This window comes from Cupressus sempervirens, chromosome 4 (genome assembly GCF_028749045.1).
Source record: "Cupressus sempervirens isolate cs-2001-9-10 chromosome 4, ASM2874904v1, whole genome shotgun sequence".
NCBI lineage: Eukaryota > Viridiplantae > Streptophyta > Pinopsida > Cupressales > Cupressaceae > Cupressus > Cupressus sempervirens.
The window spans coordinates 835,511,117-835,531,675 of record NC_143121.1 but is presented as its reverse complement, the minus strand read 5'-3'; positions in this window follow the sequence as shown (position 1 = coordinate 835,531,675).

Here is a 20,559-nt window from a genome sequence, read left to right as displayed (position 1 = left end):
GTGTATATACCTCACTTCTTGGGCTTCTTTGAGTGGGAGTTTTCTTCGATTTTGTCTTTTGTCTTATTTATGCTTTTATTTATTATTTTATTTTACTTTAATTTATCTCTTATTCTTTTTGTTATTGATGTATTCATTTTCATTTTTATTTTTACTTTTAAGGTTTTTAGGATTTCCACCCTTGGTTTGTGTTCTTTTTCTCTCTCTGCAGTCCCCTATATCTTTGAAATTAGTCCCAATCTACAACTTACATTGTTTTGCAACACTTTCTCTCTCATCCTGATGATTAATCACATAGTGTGATTCAAAATGTTGATGTTAAAAATTTCAACACAATCTAATCCAAAAGAAATTGCCAACAATTTTAATGGATTGTGGAAATTTGATCTCTCTAATAGAACTAGATAATCACTATAACTCAGTTTACAAAGGAATCTAGAGATATTAATGTGAATTAACCTTTAATAACTTAGTAGCAGTAAGAAAAAATAGTAAGAAAAAAAACATGAACACAAGAGACCCCAAGATTTAATGTGGAAACTCAATTTGGGAAAACCACCAATGCAACTAGTTATAACTTTTCACTCCTCTTAAATGAGCCCTATTATGACCCAACCTTATTAAAGGTTACAAAATAGATTGTTAGGTTACAAAAGTTGACTATTAAATCAACTCTATTAAGAGATTTATTGACTGATATAATTGTTAGAGAGTAACAATGATTGACTTGATTGATGAAGCAACTAATTAGTAGATTCAAATCTCTATTATTTTCTATCATGTGGGTCCTCCTTGATTAGAATGTTCTTTGTAGCTCCTTGGATATTATGCTCTTAATCAAAATTTCTTTATTATTCACATCTTATCTTCTTCTTTGTATGTTGTAGGCCTTTGATCCTCACACACATTTTAACATGGTCTTTACTTGCACAATTATCCTAGAATAGACATTGAGTTGTTTATTGAAGAGGTCCGACAAAGTGACCTATTGCCTTCTAACTAGAAGGATTTTCCCTATTTTCTCTTAGATCAAGAAGTAGGCAACTAGAACTTATAGAATGAAAGATTTATGTAGCTAAATCCCAACATATTTAATCTAAATGAGAGATACAATTTAATCTAGGAATAAGAAAAAGATATTTAATCTAAATGTATACATTATATTAAGCTAAATGATATTTTAAATGCTAGGATGTGAAAAAATTGTGTATGTAATTCAACAATAATTTGATGCAATTCAAATTCCAACCTTTGTAATGAGGAATTAGAAGCCTCTTAAATAGAATTCCTAAAATCCACCTATAGTTGAGATTAATTCAGATCAATAGACAAGATTGAAGCTAAGATTCAGTCAAGATGGAAAATTCCTTGTATAGGTGTAGGTAACTAACTTAGATCATGAGTGTAATGAATAGTTAATTGAAATTTGCCTAAGTGTGAGAATGAGTGAATTAAGTCAATTCCAATTTGAGAGGTAGATAACTTAGAATTCCCATTCTTGAACTGAAGAGAAGATTTTAGAAATTTATTTAATTTAATAAAGTAAGGTATGAGCTCATAAATGCATATTTCATTTAATTGAATAATCGCATTCAATTAATTAAAGTGAGCATTATTAAATTAAATAAATTTAATTCCTTAGCACATTAGCCTTAGGGGATAATTTAATTTAATTAAAGTATAAACACTTTAAATTTAATTTAATTTAATTTAATCAATAGCTTTAAAGTAGCTAATCCAATTCAATACTTTAGGAATTAAATGAATAGTGTGATTAATGTAGATTAGGGTTTTCTACATTTGACAATTAAGTCAAGTAGCAACAATCAAAATGAGAATTGCCTAGTGAAATAAGACTTTAGGGTTGATCAAAATAGACCAAAATTGGTCATCATGGCAATGAGCCAATTTTGGGGTATTACATTTTTCCCCTCTTTGAATGAATGTGCAAGCAACACGTTCAATTCAAAGAAAATAAAAAAGCATGATATACAGATCAAGAAATGAGATTGTTCGAAGATTGATGATATAGAGACCAATTGATAAGCTTTTAAATGTTATCTCTAGAATGAAGCTTAACCTTGGGGGATCCAAATACAACACCTAGATATTGACATTGATAAGATTGGTTCCAAAATTAACAACACAGAGACCAATTGATAAGCTTTTAAAGATTATCTCTAGAATAGAGCTTAACCTTAAGGAATCTAGATAGAACACCTATATACCTAGATTGATAAGCTTTTTAAAATTATCTCTAGAATGGAGCTTAACCTTAAGGGATCTAGATATAACACCTAGATAATGAGATGATAAGCATTTATAGTTTATCTCTAGAATGGAGCTTAACCTTAAGAGATCCAAATAAAACACCTAGATACCTGAAGTGAATAAGCTTTTAAAGGTTATCTCTAGAATAGAGCTTAATCTTAAGGAATCTAGTTAGAACACCTAGATACCTAAGATTACAAGATCTAATCATGACTCATAGAATCATCCTCAGAATGGGGCCTTGATGCTCAGGAGTCAGCGTTTAGACTATCCCAATATATGTCCATTGAACTCTGATAAAGATTGTTATAAGATGTGATCAGCTAATGAAAAGGTGAGATAGATGGAAAAGATGCCAGATGGAGGGGAATAGGATGCCCCAAGTGATGAGATGCCCCAAGTGATGAGATACCCTAAGTGATGAAGATTCACATTGATTTGAAATTCAAGTTCAACGATGTAATCATCCTGCCCCCTGAGAGTAAAATCAAAAGATGACACACCAAAAATATAATGTAGAGTAGTATATTGAGGGATATTGAAGAAATGTGAGATTCAAAAAAATGTAGAAGAGATCAAAATGATCAAAAGAAAATTTAGAGCCGATTTGGAGTGATTGTGAGGTCTAGAAGACCAAGTTTGACCAAAAGTTTACCATAGTTGACTTTTCTAGAATTTTTAGAAAATTAGAAGAAATTGTGATTTGAAAAGATTCCAAGATTCACAAAGTATCAAAAAAATTAGACTATGCAATCATTTGATCGCATTGATCCCAAAAAAAATAATGTGATTTTGAGTTGTTTAAGTGTGTCAAATTTTGAATTTGATCCCAAAAATGGATTTAGAATAGTCAAATTAGCTAGTAGTAATTTTCATGCAAATCAGAGCACTTTGAATTTTTAAATTAGGTCAAAACCTATATAAGGGCCCAAAGGGTCATTTTTAAATCATTTTCACTTTTGTCTTTAGTGAAGAAGAGAGCTCTAAGGTGAAAATGGTGGTCCCTATGTCTTCTCATCATTTTGAGTGCTCCTGTTGACATAGTTGGTTGGCAGAGTGTGGACCTTTGATGAATAGTCGATAACCTTGGCCTAGATTTAATTTTTCATGTATTTTGATGTATTTTTAGCACATTTTAGTGATTTTTCATTTTTTCTCCATCGATCCTTGCATGGGGATCTTGTTCTTCATGCGAGGCTAATCTATCCTCACACAAAGATTCACCAATGCGGTGTTTCTTCATGTGCAATGGTGAGGTTTCTTGTGAGGGAGATACACACCTTTCACATGAAGTGCATGTATTTTTGGTGTATTTAACTTTTTTTATGGTCACTCCTCACATGAGGATATGTTTTCTCATGTGAAGACTTGAAATCTCAAACAAGAAAGTATGTTCTCACTCAAAAGTCTAGTGTCCTTTGCTAATTTCAAAGTTGAATTTTTTTCATTTTTTTTATATTTTTTGAGTGAAAAATGATCATTTTCTTATTTTCATTGGTTGTGTGTGGAGGTTATCTTCAATGGCATTAGATTTAGGTCCCACTACCTGCAATATGGAGCTCTATTTCAGAGCCTTGATACCACCGACATGGCACATTTATATAGGTTAGGATTATCACATTTATGCCAAATCCTAGTATTATTGGTGAATCATGGCTTATTGACTACATTGGTGGAGCATTTCTATTCGAAGATGAACACATTCCACTTGCCCCAAGGGGAGATAACTATCACTCCAAAGGACATATATAGGATCCTGCACATTCCCTTCCATTGGCCGAGAGTGGTTTATGACATCATACTTAGAGTGGGCATAGAGGAACTACAAGCCATTTTCCAACAGGATTTGATCATGGGATGGACCATCACATGGAACAAGCTTGTCCACACTTATGGTCCCACTCACAAGTTGGCTTCAGTTTTGGTGATCTTCATTAGTTGTTTCCTGGTGCCTGATAGAGGGCAGCATGGATTGGAGTGTGGTTGGGGTCAGATGCACTGGAGGATACTGGACGCATTAGAGAGATTTGTATAGGGTCATTGTATGCTCGTGCACATGTTCCATGAGATGCATGAGATTCTATATCATGAGTAGAGGAGCATGGCCATAGAGTATATGTACTAGAGATCTAGGCATGGGAGCATTTGCCAATAACACAACCCATTCTTGAGGATGAGAGGTAGCCAACAGAGCCATATATCTACAGATGCAAGGGCCAGTTTACCCAAATAGCTCTGGGGAATACTTAGTAGTGGAGGGCACATCTTGATGATGTGGTGTCTATGGTATGGTGACCCTAGAGAGAGACTAAGGATTTGGATGACCTACCCCATGAGTTGAGTCACATGTTTGTGTCATGAACACTGATAGGTTGATCTACACAAAAATTAGAGAGATTCCCACTTACATGTATGTGGCATTAGTATGGGCAGCCATAGGATATCTTGTAGGAGTACTACTCCTACGTGTGACTGGCGAGGGATGTGATCCAGGGGTGGTCATAGAGATTGGATCTTGGGAGATCCATGATCAATGTGTGCAACTTGGTTGCAACACAATGGGATTACTTACCAATAGTGGCAAATGTCAAGATGATGTCTACCTATCAAGCATATTTTGTGAACCATTCCTTCTCTTGTTTTACAGATCTAGTGAGGATGGCAACTCCTAGACAATAGGGACCACCCCAGGCAACACTATAGTAGCCAGCACAACAACGACCATAGTATCCACAATAGGGACCATAGTAAGTGAGACATTGGGTTAGACAAGTGCAAATTTCAACTCAGTAGATGGGGTCCAATCTAGGGGTAGGGGGCAATGGGACAAGGCAGATTCGATGGTAGGGACCTTGCATTTAGGAGCAGCAACTAGTTGAGCAACAGGCTAAGCAACTAGATGAAGAGATGCAGGACCAGCCTACTGCTAGGCCTAAGGATACATTGAGGAGAGCCAAAGAGGGATTATGACGAGCCTCTCAGTAGCTAGGAGAGCTACAAATCTAAGTAGCTATGCAGGATAGTTCAATAGGATTGTGAGATTTGCAAGCTACGAGAGTAGTTAGAGATGGTCAAGAGGAGAGAAGAGTAGCTACAGGATGAGGTTCAGTTATAGGCAACATGAGCAACCTATTATTTTGTCTCATATGTAGCAATTTTTCCAAATGAGGCTGAGCAGGTGCCTTGATATTCATAGTTTGCTTCAAAGTCAGGAGGTGCACACCTTGCAACTAGGTCAGATCTGTCTCTGCCTCCTCCTCCTCCTTCTTTAGGAGGTGAAGGTGCAAGGGAGTGTTTGATTTGATTTATCCCTAATTTTTTCATTTGGCTATGTATTGATTGGTATGTTAGCACCATTTTCTACCATTTTTGATCGACAACACTTGAGTAGCATCCATTTTTTGTAATGATGTATTCTTTTAATACTAATATATATACGAGATTTTGAGTCAAGTATCATGTGCATGTGTCATTGTCTATCTTTAACTTGATGTACATGAGATGTTTATGCTGTAATTATGAAATGCAAATATGATGTGATGTATGGATGCATATTTGATTTGATTTTATGTATGGATTATGAAATTATGTATGAAAGACAAATGTGAATGGACTAACATCTCATGTAGTATTCCATGTTTTTGCTTGATAGTGATAGGTATTTCCTTGAGGAGCAAGAGGATGAACCAAAGAACCAAATTCTTGTGTAGCCATGAAGAAACATGATACTTTGAAGAGACCAACAATCCCTCATCACAAAGGATGGAAGTAGATTTGCAATTGAATCATGTTCTTATACAAATGAAGTATGCAATGCAACCCTATGTCTAGTTACCAAACTTCTTCAATTTTTATCATTGACCATATAGCTAAACCCCATATGTCATTCAATTGCAACTGACATTGCAATCATGGAAATATGAATAGGACATATGCTCTATTTTTGTTGGGATTAAATGTAAGAATTTGAGGCACAAGAAATGAAAATGACCAAAACATTTGTCCCTTTTGATGTAGCAAGTTAACATAAGCATCAAAGCATAAATGCTAGGATGACTAGAATTTTTCTTGCATGTAGACACCCCAAACACATGAGAGATCCTTCTTATGCTAAGTAATTAGTAAGTATTTTGTCCACAATGACCCTTGTGTTCATAACCTGAGACAAAAGTGTGCTAAATATACTCGCAGTGACCCATATGTTCACTTAGTAGGATGAGCATCAATATTTACTATAGCATGATGATTTCACACCAAAAAGTAAGGAGAAGAACCAACCTTACTAATTTATCCATAGAAAAGGAGTCAAGGTACACACAGCCATCCACTATGAGATAGAGGATCTTATAGTGCACACCCCTCTTGTATGGATGCTTTAGATTATTTGAAACTAAACCACAAACAAAAAGAAAAGAAAAGATTATGCCCCTAGTCCTTGCTTCTCTAGTCAAAAATAACATCATTGAGCTTCTTGAGGAGGTATGACAAAGAGAAAATAATGAAAATAAAGAAAATCTCAATACATCTATACAAATTCATCATTTTGAGTTCAATTTTTGTTTTATAGGATTGATGTCAAGTGTCAATGTTTAGAACAATTTGAAAGAAATCTCTTTAGTAGGGTGATGGCACTAAATAGACATAGTGAAAACAACTAGTGACTAAATTCAAAGAGGAATCTTTAGTAAGAAGAACCTAAGTAGGACTAAGCAATAGTAAATAGACACAACTAGAACAACTAGTGACTGATGCAATAGAGATATTCCATGAGAGGAACCTCGGAAGTGACATGATCAATAGTAGGTAGACACATTTAGAACAACTAGTGACTATCATGAAAGGGGTTCTTTGAGGAAAACCTCAAAAAAGAGTGACACTAGTGACAATAGGTAGATGCAGTTGGAACAATTGGTGACTATCATGAAAGAGATTCTATGAGGAGAACCTCAAAAAACAAGTGACACTAGAAACAATAGGTAGACATAGTTGAAACAACTAGTGACTATCACCAAAGAGATTCTATGACACTATAGGGTGTTTCCCATGATGAGATTCAATCCATGGATACATGAGAAAAAAGTAGGAAACAAAATCATGAAAGTGACTATACAAGAAGCTATAATGTGCACTGCAAGATGAAGCATTGGGAACAAGAGGCCTCTGTTTACTAGGTTTTCACCTTCTTGGTAGAATTTTCTTCTTTTTGTGACCATGACACTTGTTTGCCAGGTTTTCATCAATGGCACTTTTTTTTGTTTTTTAATTTTTTTGTATTTTTCTCTTTTTTTATTTTTTTGGTATTACTAAGGTGCATATTACTAGGTTTTCAACAAGGTAACAATTTTTCAAGACTTTGCAATTTTTAGATTTTTCAAGACATATAAATATATACAGAGAGCTTCTAACATCAAATCAGTTGTAGAACCACTTCAGGTAAAGAGTGTTGATGGGCTCCTTGAGCACCTCTCCCTCGACTATAGAAAGTTGGTAAGCACCAGATCCAAACACTGTAGTAACTATATAAGGACCAACCTAGTTTGGTTTGAACTTCCCTTTTTGAATTGATTATTTTTTATTCTTAGGGTTTTCTCTGAGAATGAGATCACCCAATTCAAAGTCACATGGCTTAACTTTCTTATTGTAGCTTCTGGACATATGTTGTTGATAGGATCAGAGATGATCGCATGCCACTTGTCAATGTTCATCTAACAATACTAGCTCTTGAAGCTGAGATATTCTATAGTTATCATCAATAATGAGGCCCTTCATGGAGATTCTCAAAGTAGGAATCTCAACCTCTATTAGAAGCACAACATCCACTCCAAAGACCAAAGTAAAGGGTGTTGTACCCATTGGAGTTCTGATACTTGTTCTTTATGCCCATAAAGTAGGATTAATCTGAATGTGTTAGTCCTTTCCAAATTTATTAACCATCTAATGCAAGATCTTACAGATTGCCTCATTGGATTCCTCTACTTGACCATTACCCTAGGGGTAATAGATAGAAGAACAATGTTGCATTATTCTAAACTTTTTGCATAACTCCTTAAGATCCTTATTTTTAAACTATGGAAGGTACACCATACCTACATATGATGTGTTTGTGATTTAAAAAAGCTACAGTTTTGCCATTGGATATTGAAAGAGGTACTGCCTCAACCCACGTTGTGTAGTCTATAGCTATGATAATGAACTTATGTCCATTGAAAGAAGATGGGTGAATTTGACCCACTAGATCAAAGGCCCAATGGCCACAACATGATAGATGGAATTAACTCCCTAGCTAGAGCATTAATCAAATTCCCATGGAGCTAGCACTACTTGTAGGACTTAGTATATTTGATTTCCTCTTGCTCCATATTCAGCCAATAGTAACTAGCTCTATTAAGTTTATGAGCTAGTGTCAAGCCATTTGAGTGAGATCTACAAATGCCCTCATGGATGTCTATTAATGCATGTTTCAACTCTTTAGATTATAGACACTTAAGGGGTGTTTCATCAAGACCTCTCCTAAATAAGTCATCAACAACAATGACATATCATGAAGCATTACAAATGAGGTGACATTTTTCATTTTGGGTTAGACTATTTGGAATGGTTTGATGACATAGATAGGATTATATGTAGTGGTAGCGGGATGAATCTTTTCCTACAATAGAATAGATCATCCTAGATTCAAGGGTGTTATTGGTAGGGTACAGTAACATTTCTACCAGAAACTCATGTCAAAGATTATTCTCTAGCATCTATAACATGGAAGCAAGACTAGCCACAGCATCAACCACTTTGTTATCTACTCAATTAATTTAATGGAAAGTGATATGAGAAAAATATTTCTTCATGTCATCAACCATGCATTTTTAAGGTATCAATTTCTCATCCTTTTTCTACTATATATCATTAACCTAGTTGATGATGAGCTGAGAGTCTCCAAATATGTTCAATTGATCCATTCTCCATTTAGTTACAATCTTCATGCTGTTAATTAGAGCCTCATATTCTGCAATGTTTTTGGTACAAGGAAACAAATTCTTCTATGCCTAAGGTAGTGAATACCTTTGTGGTGTTATGAAGTGTAACCCTACACTAGGTCCTTGTTGTGTGAACGAACCATCAAAGAACATCACCCAAGTTTGGTGTGTGAGCATTAGAATTGATTCATCAAGAATATCAATGTTCAGTGGGAGAATACCTTGCATTGGTGCATCTACTAGCTTATTAGGAATTTCTTGTCCCTTGATAGCCTTTCATTCAACATACTAGATGTTAAATTCACTAAGTATGATGACCCACTTAGCTAATCCTCTTGTTAGAGCTACCTTACTGAGTAAGTACTTTAGTGGATCAATTTTAGCTACCAATTTAAGCATGTAGTGTCTTAGCTTTTGGAAAGAAAAGACAACTGCCAAGAAAGCTTTCTCAATGATACTATAATTCATTTCATAGGAGATTAGCATGTGACTCAGATAATAAATAGTTATTTCCTTGTTATCATTGTCTTCTTGAGCTAGTAAGATACCCAAAGATGTTTCTTTTCTTGAGATATACAAAATTAAAGGTTTCCCATAGATAGGAGGCATTAGGATTGGTAGAAATGTAAGATATTGTATTATCAGTGTCAAGCTTTGATCACAATCTTGCCTCTAGATATATTTCACACCCTTTATGCAAGGCCTTGGTAAAAGGTTGTGATCTATCTACCATTTGTGAGATGAATCTGTAAATAGATTGAAGTCTTTCCTGTAAGCCTCTAATTTGACTGATATTATGGGGTGGAGGCATATCCTTGATTACTTGAACTTTCTCTAGATCCACCTCAATTCCTTTTGTAGAGACAATGTATCCCAGTAAATTCCCTAATGTGATGCCAAATGTGCATTTCTTAGGATAAGCCTTAGACTATTTTTTTCCATGTGATCTATGATATGTCCCAAATCTTGAAGGTGAGTTGACATTTCATGCTCTTGACCAAAGTATCATCCGCATAGTCCTCCATGGTCTTATGCATCATGTTGTGGAAAATCATAGTGACTACTCTCTAGTTTGTAGCACTAGCATTTCTCAAACCAAATGGCATCAAAATTCCAATAGAAGGTTCCCCATGCATAAGTGAAAGTAGTCTTTTCTTGATATTCTACTGCAATTTTGATCTAATTATAACCAAAAAATATCTCCATAAGTGAGTACATCTCATATCCTGTTGTCATGTCCACTATCATATCAATATTAGGGAGTGGAAAACTATACGTAGGACATGCTAAGTTTAGATCCTAGAAGTTTGTACAAACTCTAATAGATTTGTCATGCTTGGATACTAGAATAGTGTTGGATATCTATTCAACATAATCAATAGTGTAGATGAAACTAGCTTTTAGGAGCTTCTGCAATTTAACTTTGATGAGCAATGCAACATTAGAATGCATTTTTTGTAATTTTTGTTTGAGTAGTTTAACTCCTAGTGCAATAGACAAGTGATGCATAATAAGATCAGGATCTAATCTTGGCATGTCTCAATATGTCCATGGAAATTTTATCTTTTTCTCTTGGAAGCAAGCTAAGAAATCCTCTTTTTCCTCTGAAGATAGTGACAGTGCAAAATGCATCATGTGAGGATGCTCCTCTATTCCCAAGTTGATTGGTTGTGTAGGCTCTATCAACACTAACGATCTCTCCTAAAAATGACTGGGAAGTGCATCAAATATCTCATCCACAAGCACCTCAAAGATATTTTCACCCTTGGATATGTCTGTTATTTTTACTTTTTTTGGTTCTAATACTACCACAATGTGGTTTTCACCATCAGACCACCTATTTTTTTTCTTTTTGATTGTGTGACTGAGATATTTGATGTTAGATTCATTCATGTTAATGCTTTGTTTGTTGGTTAAAGATATTAATAGTTCAATAGTCTTTAGATAGCAGGTGAGAGCATAGTCATTCTGGATTGTTGGGACTTCATTAGATGTATTAGAATTTAGTCTATAAGCTTAGGATATGTGAGTGAAAGAGATGTGGTAGGTTCGATTGCATTCATAGTATAATCATTAAATGCTTGGACAAGAAATTTGAGACCTAGAGAAGCTTCATCTATAAGTGTGTTCAAATGCCTTTGAGCTCTAATGTCATCAATCAAAGACTCAAGGACACTAGTTGGACCAAACTCATCTAACCTAACCCTAGATACTTCACCTATTTTGAGTTGGTCTTCATAAACATGAACTTGATCTATGTCTTTGTCTGTAGTGGCTTCTAAAATAGAGTCAAATTCATATTCCTTAGAACTAATGCTACACATCGACAGACTATGGAATTCCCCAATAGTGATAAGGACATATTCTCCTTCCTCACCTAGATTTTTGCAAAGGTACTCAATGTGTAAAGACTAACTAGATTCTCCTTGTTCTAGCTGAGTATGATGTGAGTTAGTAGTGTCTTTAGAAGAGTCACTAGTACTATCCATAGTGTTGATATGTGGTACAAATTCATCTGGTTTGATAAAGAATTTAGTAATATCATGAGGAATAGGATAAGGATAAGGATCCTCATCGTCAACATTTTCTTCCTAAACATCAAACTCATCTTGTGACTCATTTCTAGATGAACTCTCAGGTTCTAGTATGAATTTATTAATCCCTAAATTAAAGGGAATCTTCTTAAAGCCTAAACCAAATGTGTCTCTCTATTCCTTTGAGCTATTTCTTTCACAGGATCAATTAGACCATTGTTGTTGCATCCAATAGGACTAGTTCCTTTATAGCCAAGCACTTCATGAGTCTAAGACCAAAACCATATTTATCGGGAGTGTCTCACGAGCCTATTCTATGAGATGAACTGGCATCTCTTCTTTGTAAAGCCATACAAAAATGGCTCTATTTTCACTTTCATCCTCTAGGGGAATTGTAGCCTTGAAAAATGTACCATTATATTTGGTTTGAGGTGTTAACACAAATGGTCTGTTTTCTTCAGATAGTCTCCCATAATGATGGGGAAAATTAGGAAGAGAAGTCAATGATAGTACTAGTTCTATATGATACTCTCCCATTCTAATTTCTTTCAACTGGAGTTACTATTCAATTTTCTTCAACTTGATATCATGATAATTAGTAGATTCTCTATTGGTAGGTACAATGTTTTCAGCAGCTTTTAGCATATTACAGGTATAGCTAAAACTGGTAAGAACAGTGACCTCAAAGCCATGGAATGGAAATATTACACATTGGTGATAAGTAGATGGCACAACACACATTTCATGTATCTAGGTAAAATTATAGATCTGTGTCATCATTTATGATACCAAAACCTATTTTGGTCAAATTTCATTTCTCTATCAAAACTCAATTTTTTTTCAAAAACTAAAAATACCCTTTTATAGATCTCAAATTCAATATCATCATTATATAAATTTTTGATTGTTTTGATTAGTTATAATATGTTATAATCTCAAAATATTACAAGTTAATATTTCAACATTTCAAAAGATGCTCCCTCAAAAAAGGAAAAAAAAAATAGTAAAACATATCAAAAATATTAAAGAATTATATTTATCTCTAGAGGAGAGAATCCTCTTCACGACTATGTAATTTTTTTCAAAAATGTATAGATTTGATAGGGAAGTTTTGACGGGAGGAAAAATCTCTTGGATTTTGATAAGGTCAAACTTGATTACTTATACCAAGGAAAATATACATCAAAAATAATTATTTCTTTTTTTTGTTCACTAGCTATACATGTCATCTATAAGATATTTTCAAATCAAAACAAAAAAAGATAATTTGCATATACTTGTTTGACGGGAACTACACCCTGTATTTTTTACAGTTAAAAAAGGGACTTCAAAATAAAATAAAATGAATAAATTCTTACTCAAAAAAACTATAAAAATTATAGGCATAAAATTCATCCAATTCTACACATTTCATCAGTTTACATCATCTTCATATTTTAAACATAAATATCATTTTTTTGTGATTAATGTTGAACTATCACATTCCGATATCTTGTTTCTTTATAAAAGGTGACACATGTTTGTGATTTTGCCCATCCATGGTCTTCCTAGCAAGATATTGTAAGCCAAAGGGATGGTAGGAACTTGACAAGTAACATCCCTTTCTATAAAACCAACATGGAGAGGCAACACCACAAGACCTAAAGATTTTTTCTCAACTTCGTCATACGCTTTAATAGTGATCTTGTGATGAGGATCAATAGACTCCTTAGAATAGTCTAATTGTCTAAGTAGAGTAACAGAGATAATGTTTAGACTAGCTCCATTATCGATGAACACCAAACGAATATGTTTCTGATGTATCATGACCTCAATATATAGAGGTTGATTGTGTAGGTGACTCAGTGAATTGTCATCCTCCTCAGAGAAACACATATAATAAGGCAAGGTTAGATGACCTGCTATAGATTGGAATTGTTCAAGATCAAGATCTTGAGGAATGTTTGTCTCAGTGAGGGCTTTGGCAAGGATCTTCCTATGAGTAGGTGATATTTGGAGCAGCTCAAATATTATGATTTGAGCATTAGTTCATTATAATTGATCAAGAATACTATAGCTAGTAGCCATAAAAATTTTCACTATTTTTTCACCTTTTTTGGATGGACTGGCAATGGTTTTATCCTTATGTTGTTCTAGCTTAAGAGAAGAAGGTGCAGGGCCTTTGAGAACCAACTTAGCACGAGAATGTGTGATAGTATTAGCACAAGATTGCAATGGTTCATAGTCAGATGTATTGGAACTAGGGCCCCTTAAGACAAATGGTGTCATAGGTTTAGTGTTATTTTATTTTCCCTTGATAGTAATAACATTACAGTACTCAAAATCCATAGGTTCAACTATGTTAATCACATTGCCATCATTAGTGTACATGTAGTTGACCTTGTTGTGAGGTTTTTGTTTTGAGTTCTCTCCTTTTCCATAAGATGGGAATGGCTCCTTCAAAGCCTTGTGATCTATGTTCTTATTATGTCCATCCACCACAATGTCACCATCATCGATTAGGTCTTGGATCTTGTGACATAGGTTAATGTAGTTATTAATTTTGTAACCTTTTTTCTGGTGATATTCACAAAATGCTATTTCATTCCACCAATGTGGTCAAGGTTGACGATCATAAGGATAAGTGTTATCCAATAGAGAGATAAGTTTGTTTTGCAACAAAGTCTTGTAAACCACATCCAAAGGTTCACCCAAGCGTGTATATTCTCATTTAGGATATGAGACCCAAGATGAATTATTCAATTTTTTTCCACTTGTCTTATTGTCAGGAGGATACTTGTCAACATTCTTGGATTCTTTCAGGTTGTTTGTGAGATTGAACACTACCTTGCTAGGTTTAGGAGTAACATTATCAACAACTACATCATGTGCAACCTCTCAATTTTTACTCACGTACTTGGATTTGTCTTTGTTAGAGGTGGATCCTTGTTTCATGTCCTTTTGAAGTGTGAGTTCACCCTTTTTGACCATGAATTCCTCTGTGTGGATAGCTTGTGTAACCATATCTTCAAAGGCACGTGGATCTTAAAGATGGACTCTATATCCAAAATCAAGTAGGAGATTATCATTAAAAATGTCAAGCTTTTCTATTTCAGGATTCTTGCATGAATATTTAGTATACAATTGTCTCCACCTCTAGAGGAATGTGAGAAAAGGCTCTCCAACTCTCTATTTAAGATTACACAAATCTTGGATGTTAATAGGGTGTTGAATGTTATGAGAGTATTTTTGTACAAACAAGTTGGAAATCTCATCAAACGTTTTGATACCTATAGGCAAGTATGAAAACCACTCCATAGACTGACCACCTAGACTTCTAGGGAATAAATGTATGAGATATGTCTAATTGTACATAAATTTCATAGACAAGGCTCCAAATTCCCACAAGTGATCTTGGGGATTAGTAGTTCCAAAGTACTTATCATACTTAGGTAACTCAACTCCTCTTGGGAAAGGAGGCATGTCTATATTCTTGTCAAATGGGAATGGACAAAGAGTGTCTAGTGTGTATGTTTTCATGGGTTTTTCTTTGTTGCACATCATCTGAGCTAGTTGGTCTTGCATATTTTTAGTTGTTTTTGGAGTTTAGAATTTTTAGTTTCCTCTTTAGGTGTATGGTTTCAATGTTGAAGTGATGAGGCAACTTAGCTTCCTCTTATGCAAGTTTGAGAAAGTATTTCTCTTTCTCTTCATTGAGTAGGATTTCCATGAATTTTTGGAAATTCTTGTCCTTACAACATCTGTCAAGTTTTTTAGAGTTTATTCCTACCTCTTCCTCATCTTCATAAGTGAACAGGCCTTTCTGTTTTTCATTTCTAGTCTATTCTTGATCTCTACTATATTCACCAAATTTAGGTTCATGGTTAGCCATTGTCAGAATGTTAATAGTTTCAATGTGTTTTGATTGGAAAGGTCCTCTAAATAAGAATTCAATCATGTTGTTTGGAGATGTATAATCTTTGCTAGTCTTTAGATCCACTTGATACAAGTGGTTCCTATTTTGCTGCAAGTTTATAGAAAATGGTCTCTAAATGTGAGATGATCTGATAGGTGAAGGAGATCATGGAGACTCCTCACTAGGTGAACTAGATGTAGACCATGTACAAACTAGAAAGTGACCTCTACCATTATTATGAACCTTAGCTCCACCTCTTCTAAGTCTAAGGGGATAAAACATGTTTGCACTTCTTGTTTCCATAGTCATAGATGAGAACAAGAAGCAAAAACCTAGACAAGGATCACACTAGAACATAGTCTCAAAAGGATAAGATAAGAGTGTTATATACTAAGGTACGAGTAGTCAAAGTGAAGGCTATAATAGCCAAATATTATGACTATCATGAGATGGAGTATAACAAACACTAAAGGACAAGAACAAGATAACTAAAGGATGAGACTAGTCAAAGTGTGAATCAAAAGTCATCAGCTAAGCAGGATGCTTCTATTTGACATTGTTTATAGGTAGAAAGAGGTAAATTGTTACAAGAAACAAACCAAATTTAGAGTGCAGATAGCTCAGATAGACCAATTTTGACTAAAGACCCCATGCGAACATTCTCTGGGAACCTCATGAAAATGTGTACAAGACAAGGTAAAGATTTGAAACAATAATTTAAACTCGTGCAAGGACATATACCAAGCTACACAAAGAAGTGCTAAGATTGTCAAGTGAAACAAAATTTTGATAATAGGATAAGTTTGCAAGATCTCACACAGAGGTTCACATAGACTCATGCAAAAACTTGGATAGGGTTGCACAAAGAAATGATGACTCAAAAGGTACTCGTGCAAAGTTTTGCAAAACTATGCATGAAAATAGAGACCAGACTGACAACTAAAACTGGATGTTGAAGGGACTTTGAAGATTTTAGACTATTCTAGATAGATTGTTGATTTATTGGGTAGTTTTTAGACAAATAGCATGGTTGGTTTTCAAGGTTGTCAAATAGGATTTTGTTTTGAACAAGACAAGTGTTTTCAAAAAGACATGGGAAACAACCAGTAATCAAATACAATCCAACCTAGGACAAAGCAACTATGAGGGATGAGCGAGTTTTGACCTTCAATTTTTTTAGACATGTTTAAGACTTGATAACAAATATGCTTTATCCCTAAAACCAAAAATGGTAGAGAAGGAAAAACCTTTTTCCCACAACTTATGCACATGTGTGCACCTCATATAGCCATGTCACCCAACTAAAGGGTGCCCATGTTTTTGGTGTATTCAAAGGGCTCAATAACATATACACTAAATGAATACCCTTCTAGCAATGGTCAAGCATGTATATCACCTTCCAACACCTAGTAGCATGCCTCTAGTGAGTGTTATAGGAGAGATTCTTCCCCCTCCTTTGACAAAGATTATGCCCCCTTTTGGAGGTGAATTGGGTAGCAACTATCTAAAAGTTTTCACTTCGCTTCCATTTATATTAATCCCCAGTGGCTCCACAAGTGGCATTGAGACCAATAGCCCACACCAGCATCTAAAAGTGTACACATTGACTAGCAAGACTAAGGTCCACATCATCTAATACAATAGATAGAGCCTCCTCTTGATATGAGATATTAGAAATCAAGAGGAAGAAATTAATATGGCTTTGGAGTCTTTCACTCTACAAAGCTTCTTTATTATAGTGAGTTGGAATCTCTAGCGAAAGGAATGTGCTCACTTGGGTCATTCCCCGAGGTTGGATCACTCCTATAGGTCTCTAAGGGTTGAATCAGACTTGTGATCTGAATCTAAGGGTCCAAGCTTTTGATTTCCCTCAAGGGGAAGGAGCATACTCCTCTACCTTGCAGCTTGCCCAAACATGCATAAAAAATTAATCACCTAGTTAGCTTATTTGATCTAGAATTATCCCTTTCTCAAGATTCTAATCCCCTAAAAGGAAATCACCATCCCTTCATTGAAGAGGACTCACACTAGAGAACTACTAACTTCCTTGCCTCCCTCAGATGTCATCTTTTAGAGGCTTCTAGGTTTTTGATTTACCCTTGGTGATGACCTCCAACTGTTATAGATCATACTCCCCTATTCCCCTATCTTGCACCCTAAAAAGTTCACAAGCCCTAATTAGACTATAAATTTCACAAACCCTTTATGTGGGTTTTAAGGATTGATCTTTGACAATCATATCTTTGACAACATCCTACAAACACATAGTTAGTTCATGTTTGGAGAGTTTATGTAAAGGATTCTTCATCAATCATCTTGTAGACTATTGTTATGCTACAAAAAAATCAAAAACTGAAATAAAGATGCTTTTGAGAAGACACATTAGTCAAATGAAATGATAACAACATTCTAAAAAAATTGTATTTTATATATGTTGTTACAAGATTCTGTGCAAACTCTTACATAGGCCCATGCAAGAAAATGAGGTGTCATGTGAGAAACCATGCAATGGGGCACTTTTTCACATTAGAAAGTGCAAAGGAATAGGAAAAACCCTCAAATCTTTGTGCAAAAATGATATTTTCCACTCAAAAATCTAGAAATCTATACGTGTAGTTATGATAGAACCATTAAAATATCAGAAAATAAAGTGAATGAGGCCCAAAAAAAAAACTCAGCCCCAGGGCGGGTGCCAAAAATGTGTACGTGAAATGCAAGCCTCTGATCTTTACTTGCAAAATCATCCTGGAATAAACATTGAGTTGTTTATCCAAGAGGTTTAACTAAGCAACCTATTGCCTTCTAACTAGAAGGATTTTGCCTATTTTTCTCAGGTTGAGAAGTAAGCAACTAGACCTTATAGAATGAAGGATTTATGCAGCTAAATGCCAATGTATTTAATCTAAATGAGAGATACAATTTAATCTAGGAATAAGAAAAAGACATTTAATGTAAATGTATTCAATATATTAAAATAAATGATATTTTAAATGCTAGAATGCAAAAAAGTTGAGTATGCAATTTGATAGTAATTTGATGCAATTCAAATTCCAACCTCTGTAATGAGGAATTAGAAGCCTCTTAAATAGAATTTCCAAAATCTACCAATGGTTGAGATCAATTCAGATCAACGTTAGGATTGAAGCTAAGATTCAATTAAGATAGAAAATTCCTAGTATAGGTGCAGTTAACTAACTCAGATCCTGAGTGTAATAAATAGTTAAATGAAATCCACCTAAGTGTGAGAATGAGTGAATTAAGTAAATTCCAATTTGAGAGGTAGATAACTTGGAATTCCCATTCTTGAACTGAACAGAAGATTTTAGAAAGTTATTTAATTTAATAAAATGAGATATAACCTCATAAATTCATATTTCATTTAATTGAATAATCATATTCAATTAATTAAAGTGAGCATTATTAAATTAAATAAATTTAATTCCTTAGCACATTAGCCTTAGGGGATAATTTAATTTGATTAAAGTATAAACACTTTAAATTTAATTAAAGTTAATTAATAGGTTTAATGTAGCTAATTCAATTCAATACTTTAGGAATTAAATAAATAGTGTGATAAATGCAGATTAGGGTTTTTGGCATTTGACAATTAAGTCAAGTAGAAACAATCAAAATGAGAATTTCCTAGTGAAATAAGACTTTAAGGTTGATCAAAATAGACTAGAATTGGTCATCATGGAAATAAGCCAATTTTGGGGTATTACATCTTCCACAATTTTTTTTAATTAAAAAATTTCAATCCACAACTTGACCTTTCATATATATGAAATGCAAGGTCAAGTCAGCTTGAATTCCCTTGAAAATAATTAAAATCCACACAGTCAACTAACATAAACCAAAATAATAACCAAAAATTTTCTACAGTAACTTGGCTTTAACTGAAACTAGGTCACTCAATTACCACTAAGTTTTTTTGGTAATTGACTTGACTCGTTTTTTACTCAACTCCTTTGGTGACTGACTTGATTTGGTTTTTATAAGATTTCCTTTGGAAACTGACCTAGCTTGGTTTAAACTTGATAACTAAACTTGGCTTCCTCTGAAATGTTTTCTTGGTTGAAACTGGAGACTTCTAAGCTTGGTTATAATATGATATTTGTGTAACATCAATGACAATCATACAATTTAATAATTGAGTTCAATAGTAATTAGATTTAGGTGTCTACATTTTTCCCTCTTTGACATAGTGTTCAAACAACACTATTTTAAAGAAATTTATATATAGGCAATGCGAAGAATATTTTTAAAGCAACAAAGTTTCTCTAATCTCAAGCAGAAAGAGGAGAGAATAAACTATATGATGCTTCCTCAAGAAGGTGATGGGGAGAGAAGATGTTTCTTGCAGACTTATTGAAAAGTAAGAGAATCCAAGGTAAGGGGGAGGATGTTGATTAGCTAAGAGGAGTCAAGGGAATGGAACTCATACTCATACTATTGGAGTACAAAACATAGGAAACCAAGTATATAGATATAACCATGAATCAAGAGCTTAGGTAGGGGGTAGATTGAGTAAAAATGAATCCAAAGGGTTGGTGATGGTTGGATGAAGGGAGTTTGGAAACTTTGGATAATATTGGGACTAATTGATTTGTTGGATCATGATTGTAGGATCGATTGGATTGGATACTTGGATAGGATTTTCTCTTGGATATATGACAAGATTTAGAAAAGGAGCTTGAGGTTTGGTGGAATAGAGGGGGGATGGAATCCATTGAAGCTTGAGTGTGAGGTACTCTAAACAAGAGCACCACCATGTACTGGAGCACTTAGTTTGATATAGGAATAATGGAGACATGCCAAGGTTACAAAGAACATCAAAGCCTTTTCACCAATATTACATAGGACTGACACAAAAAAAAAAACACAAGAA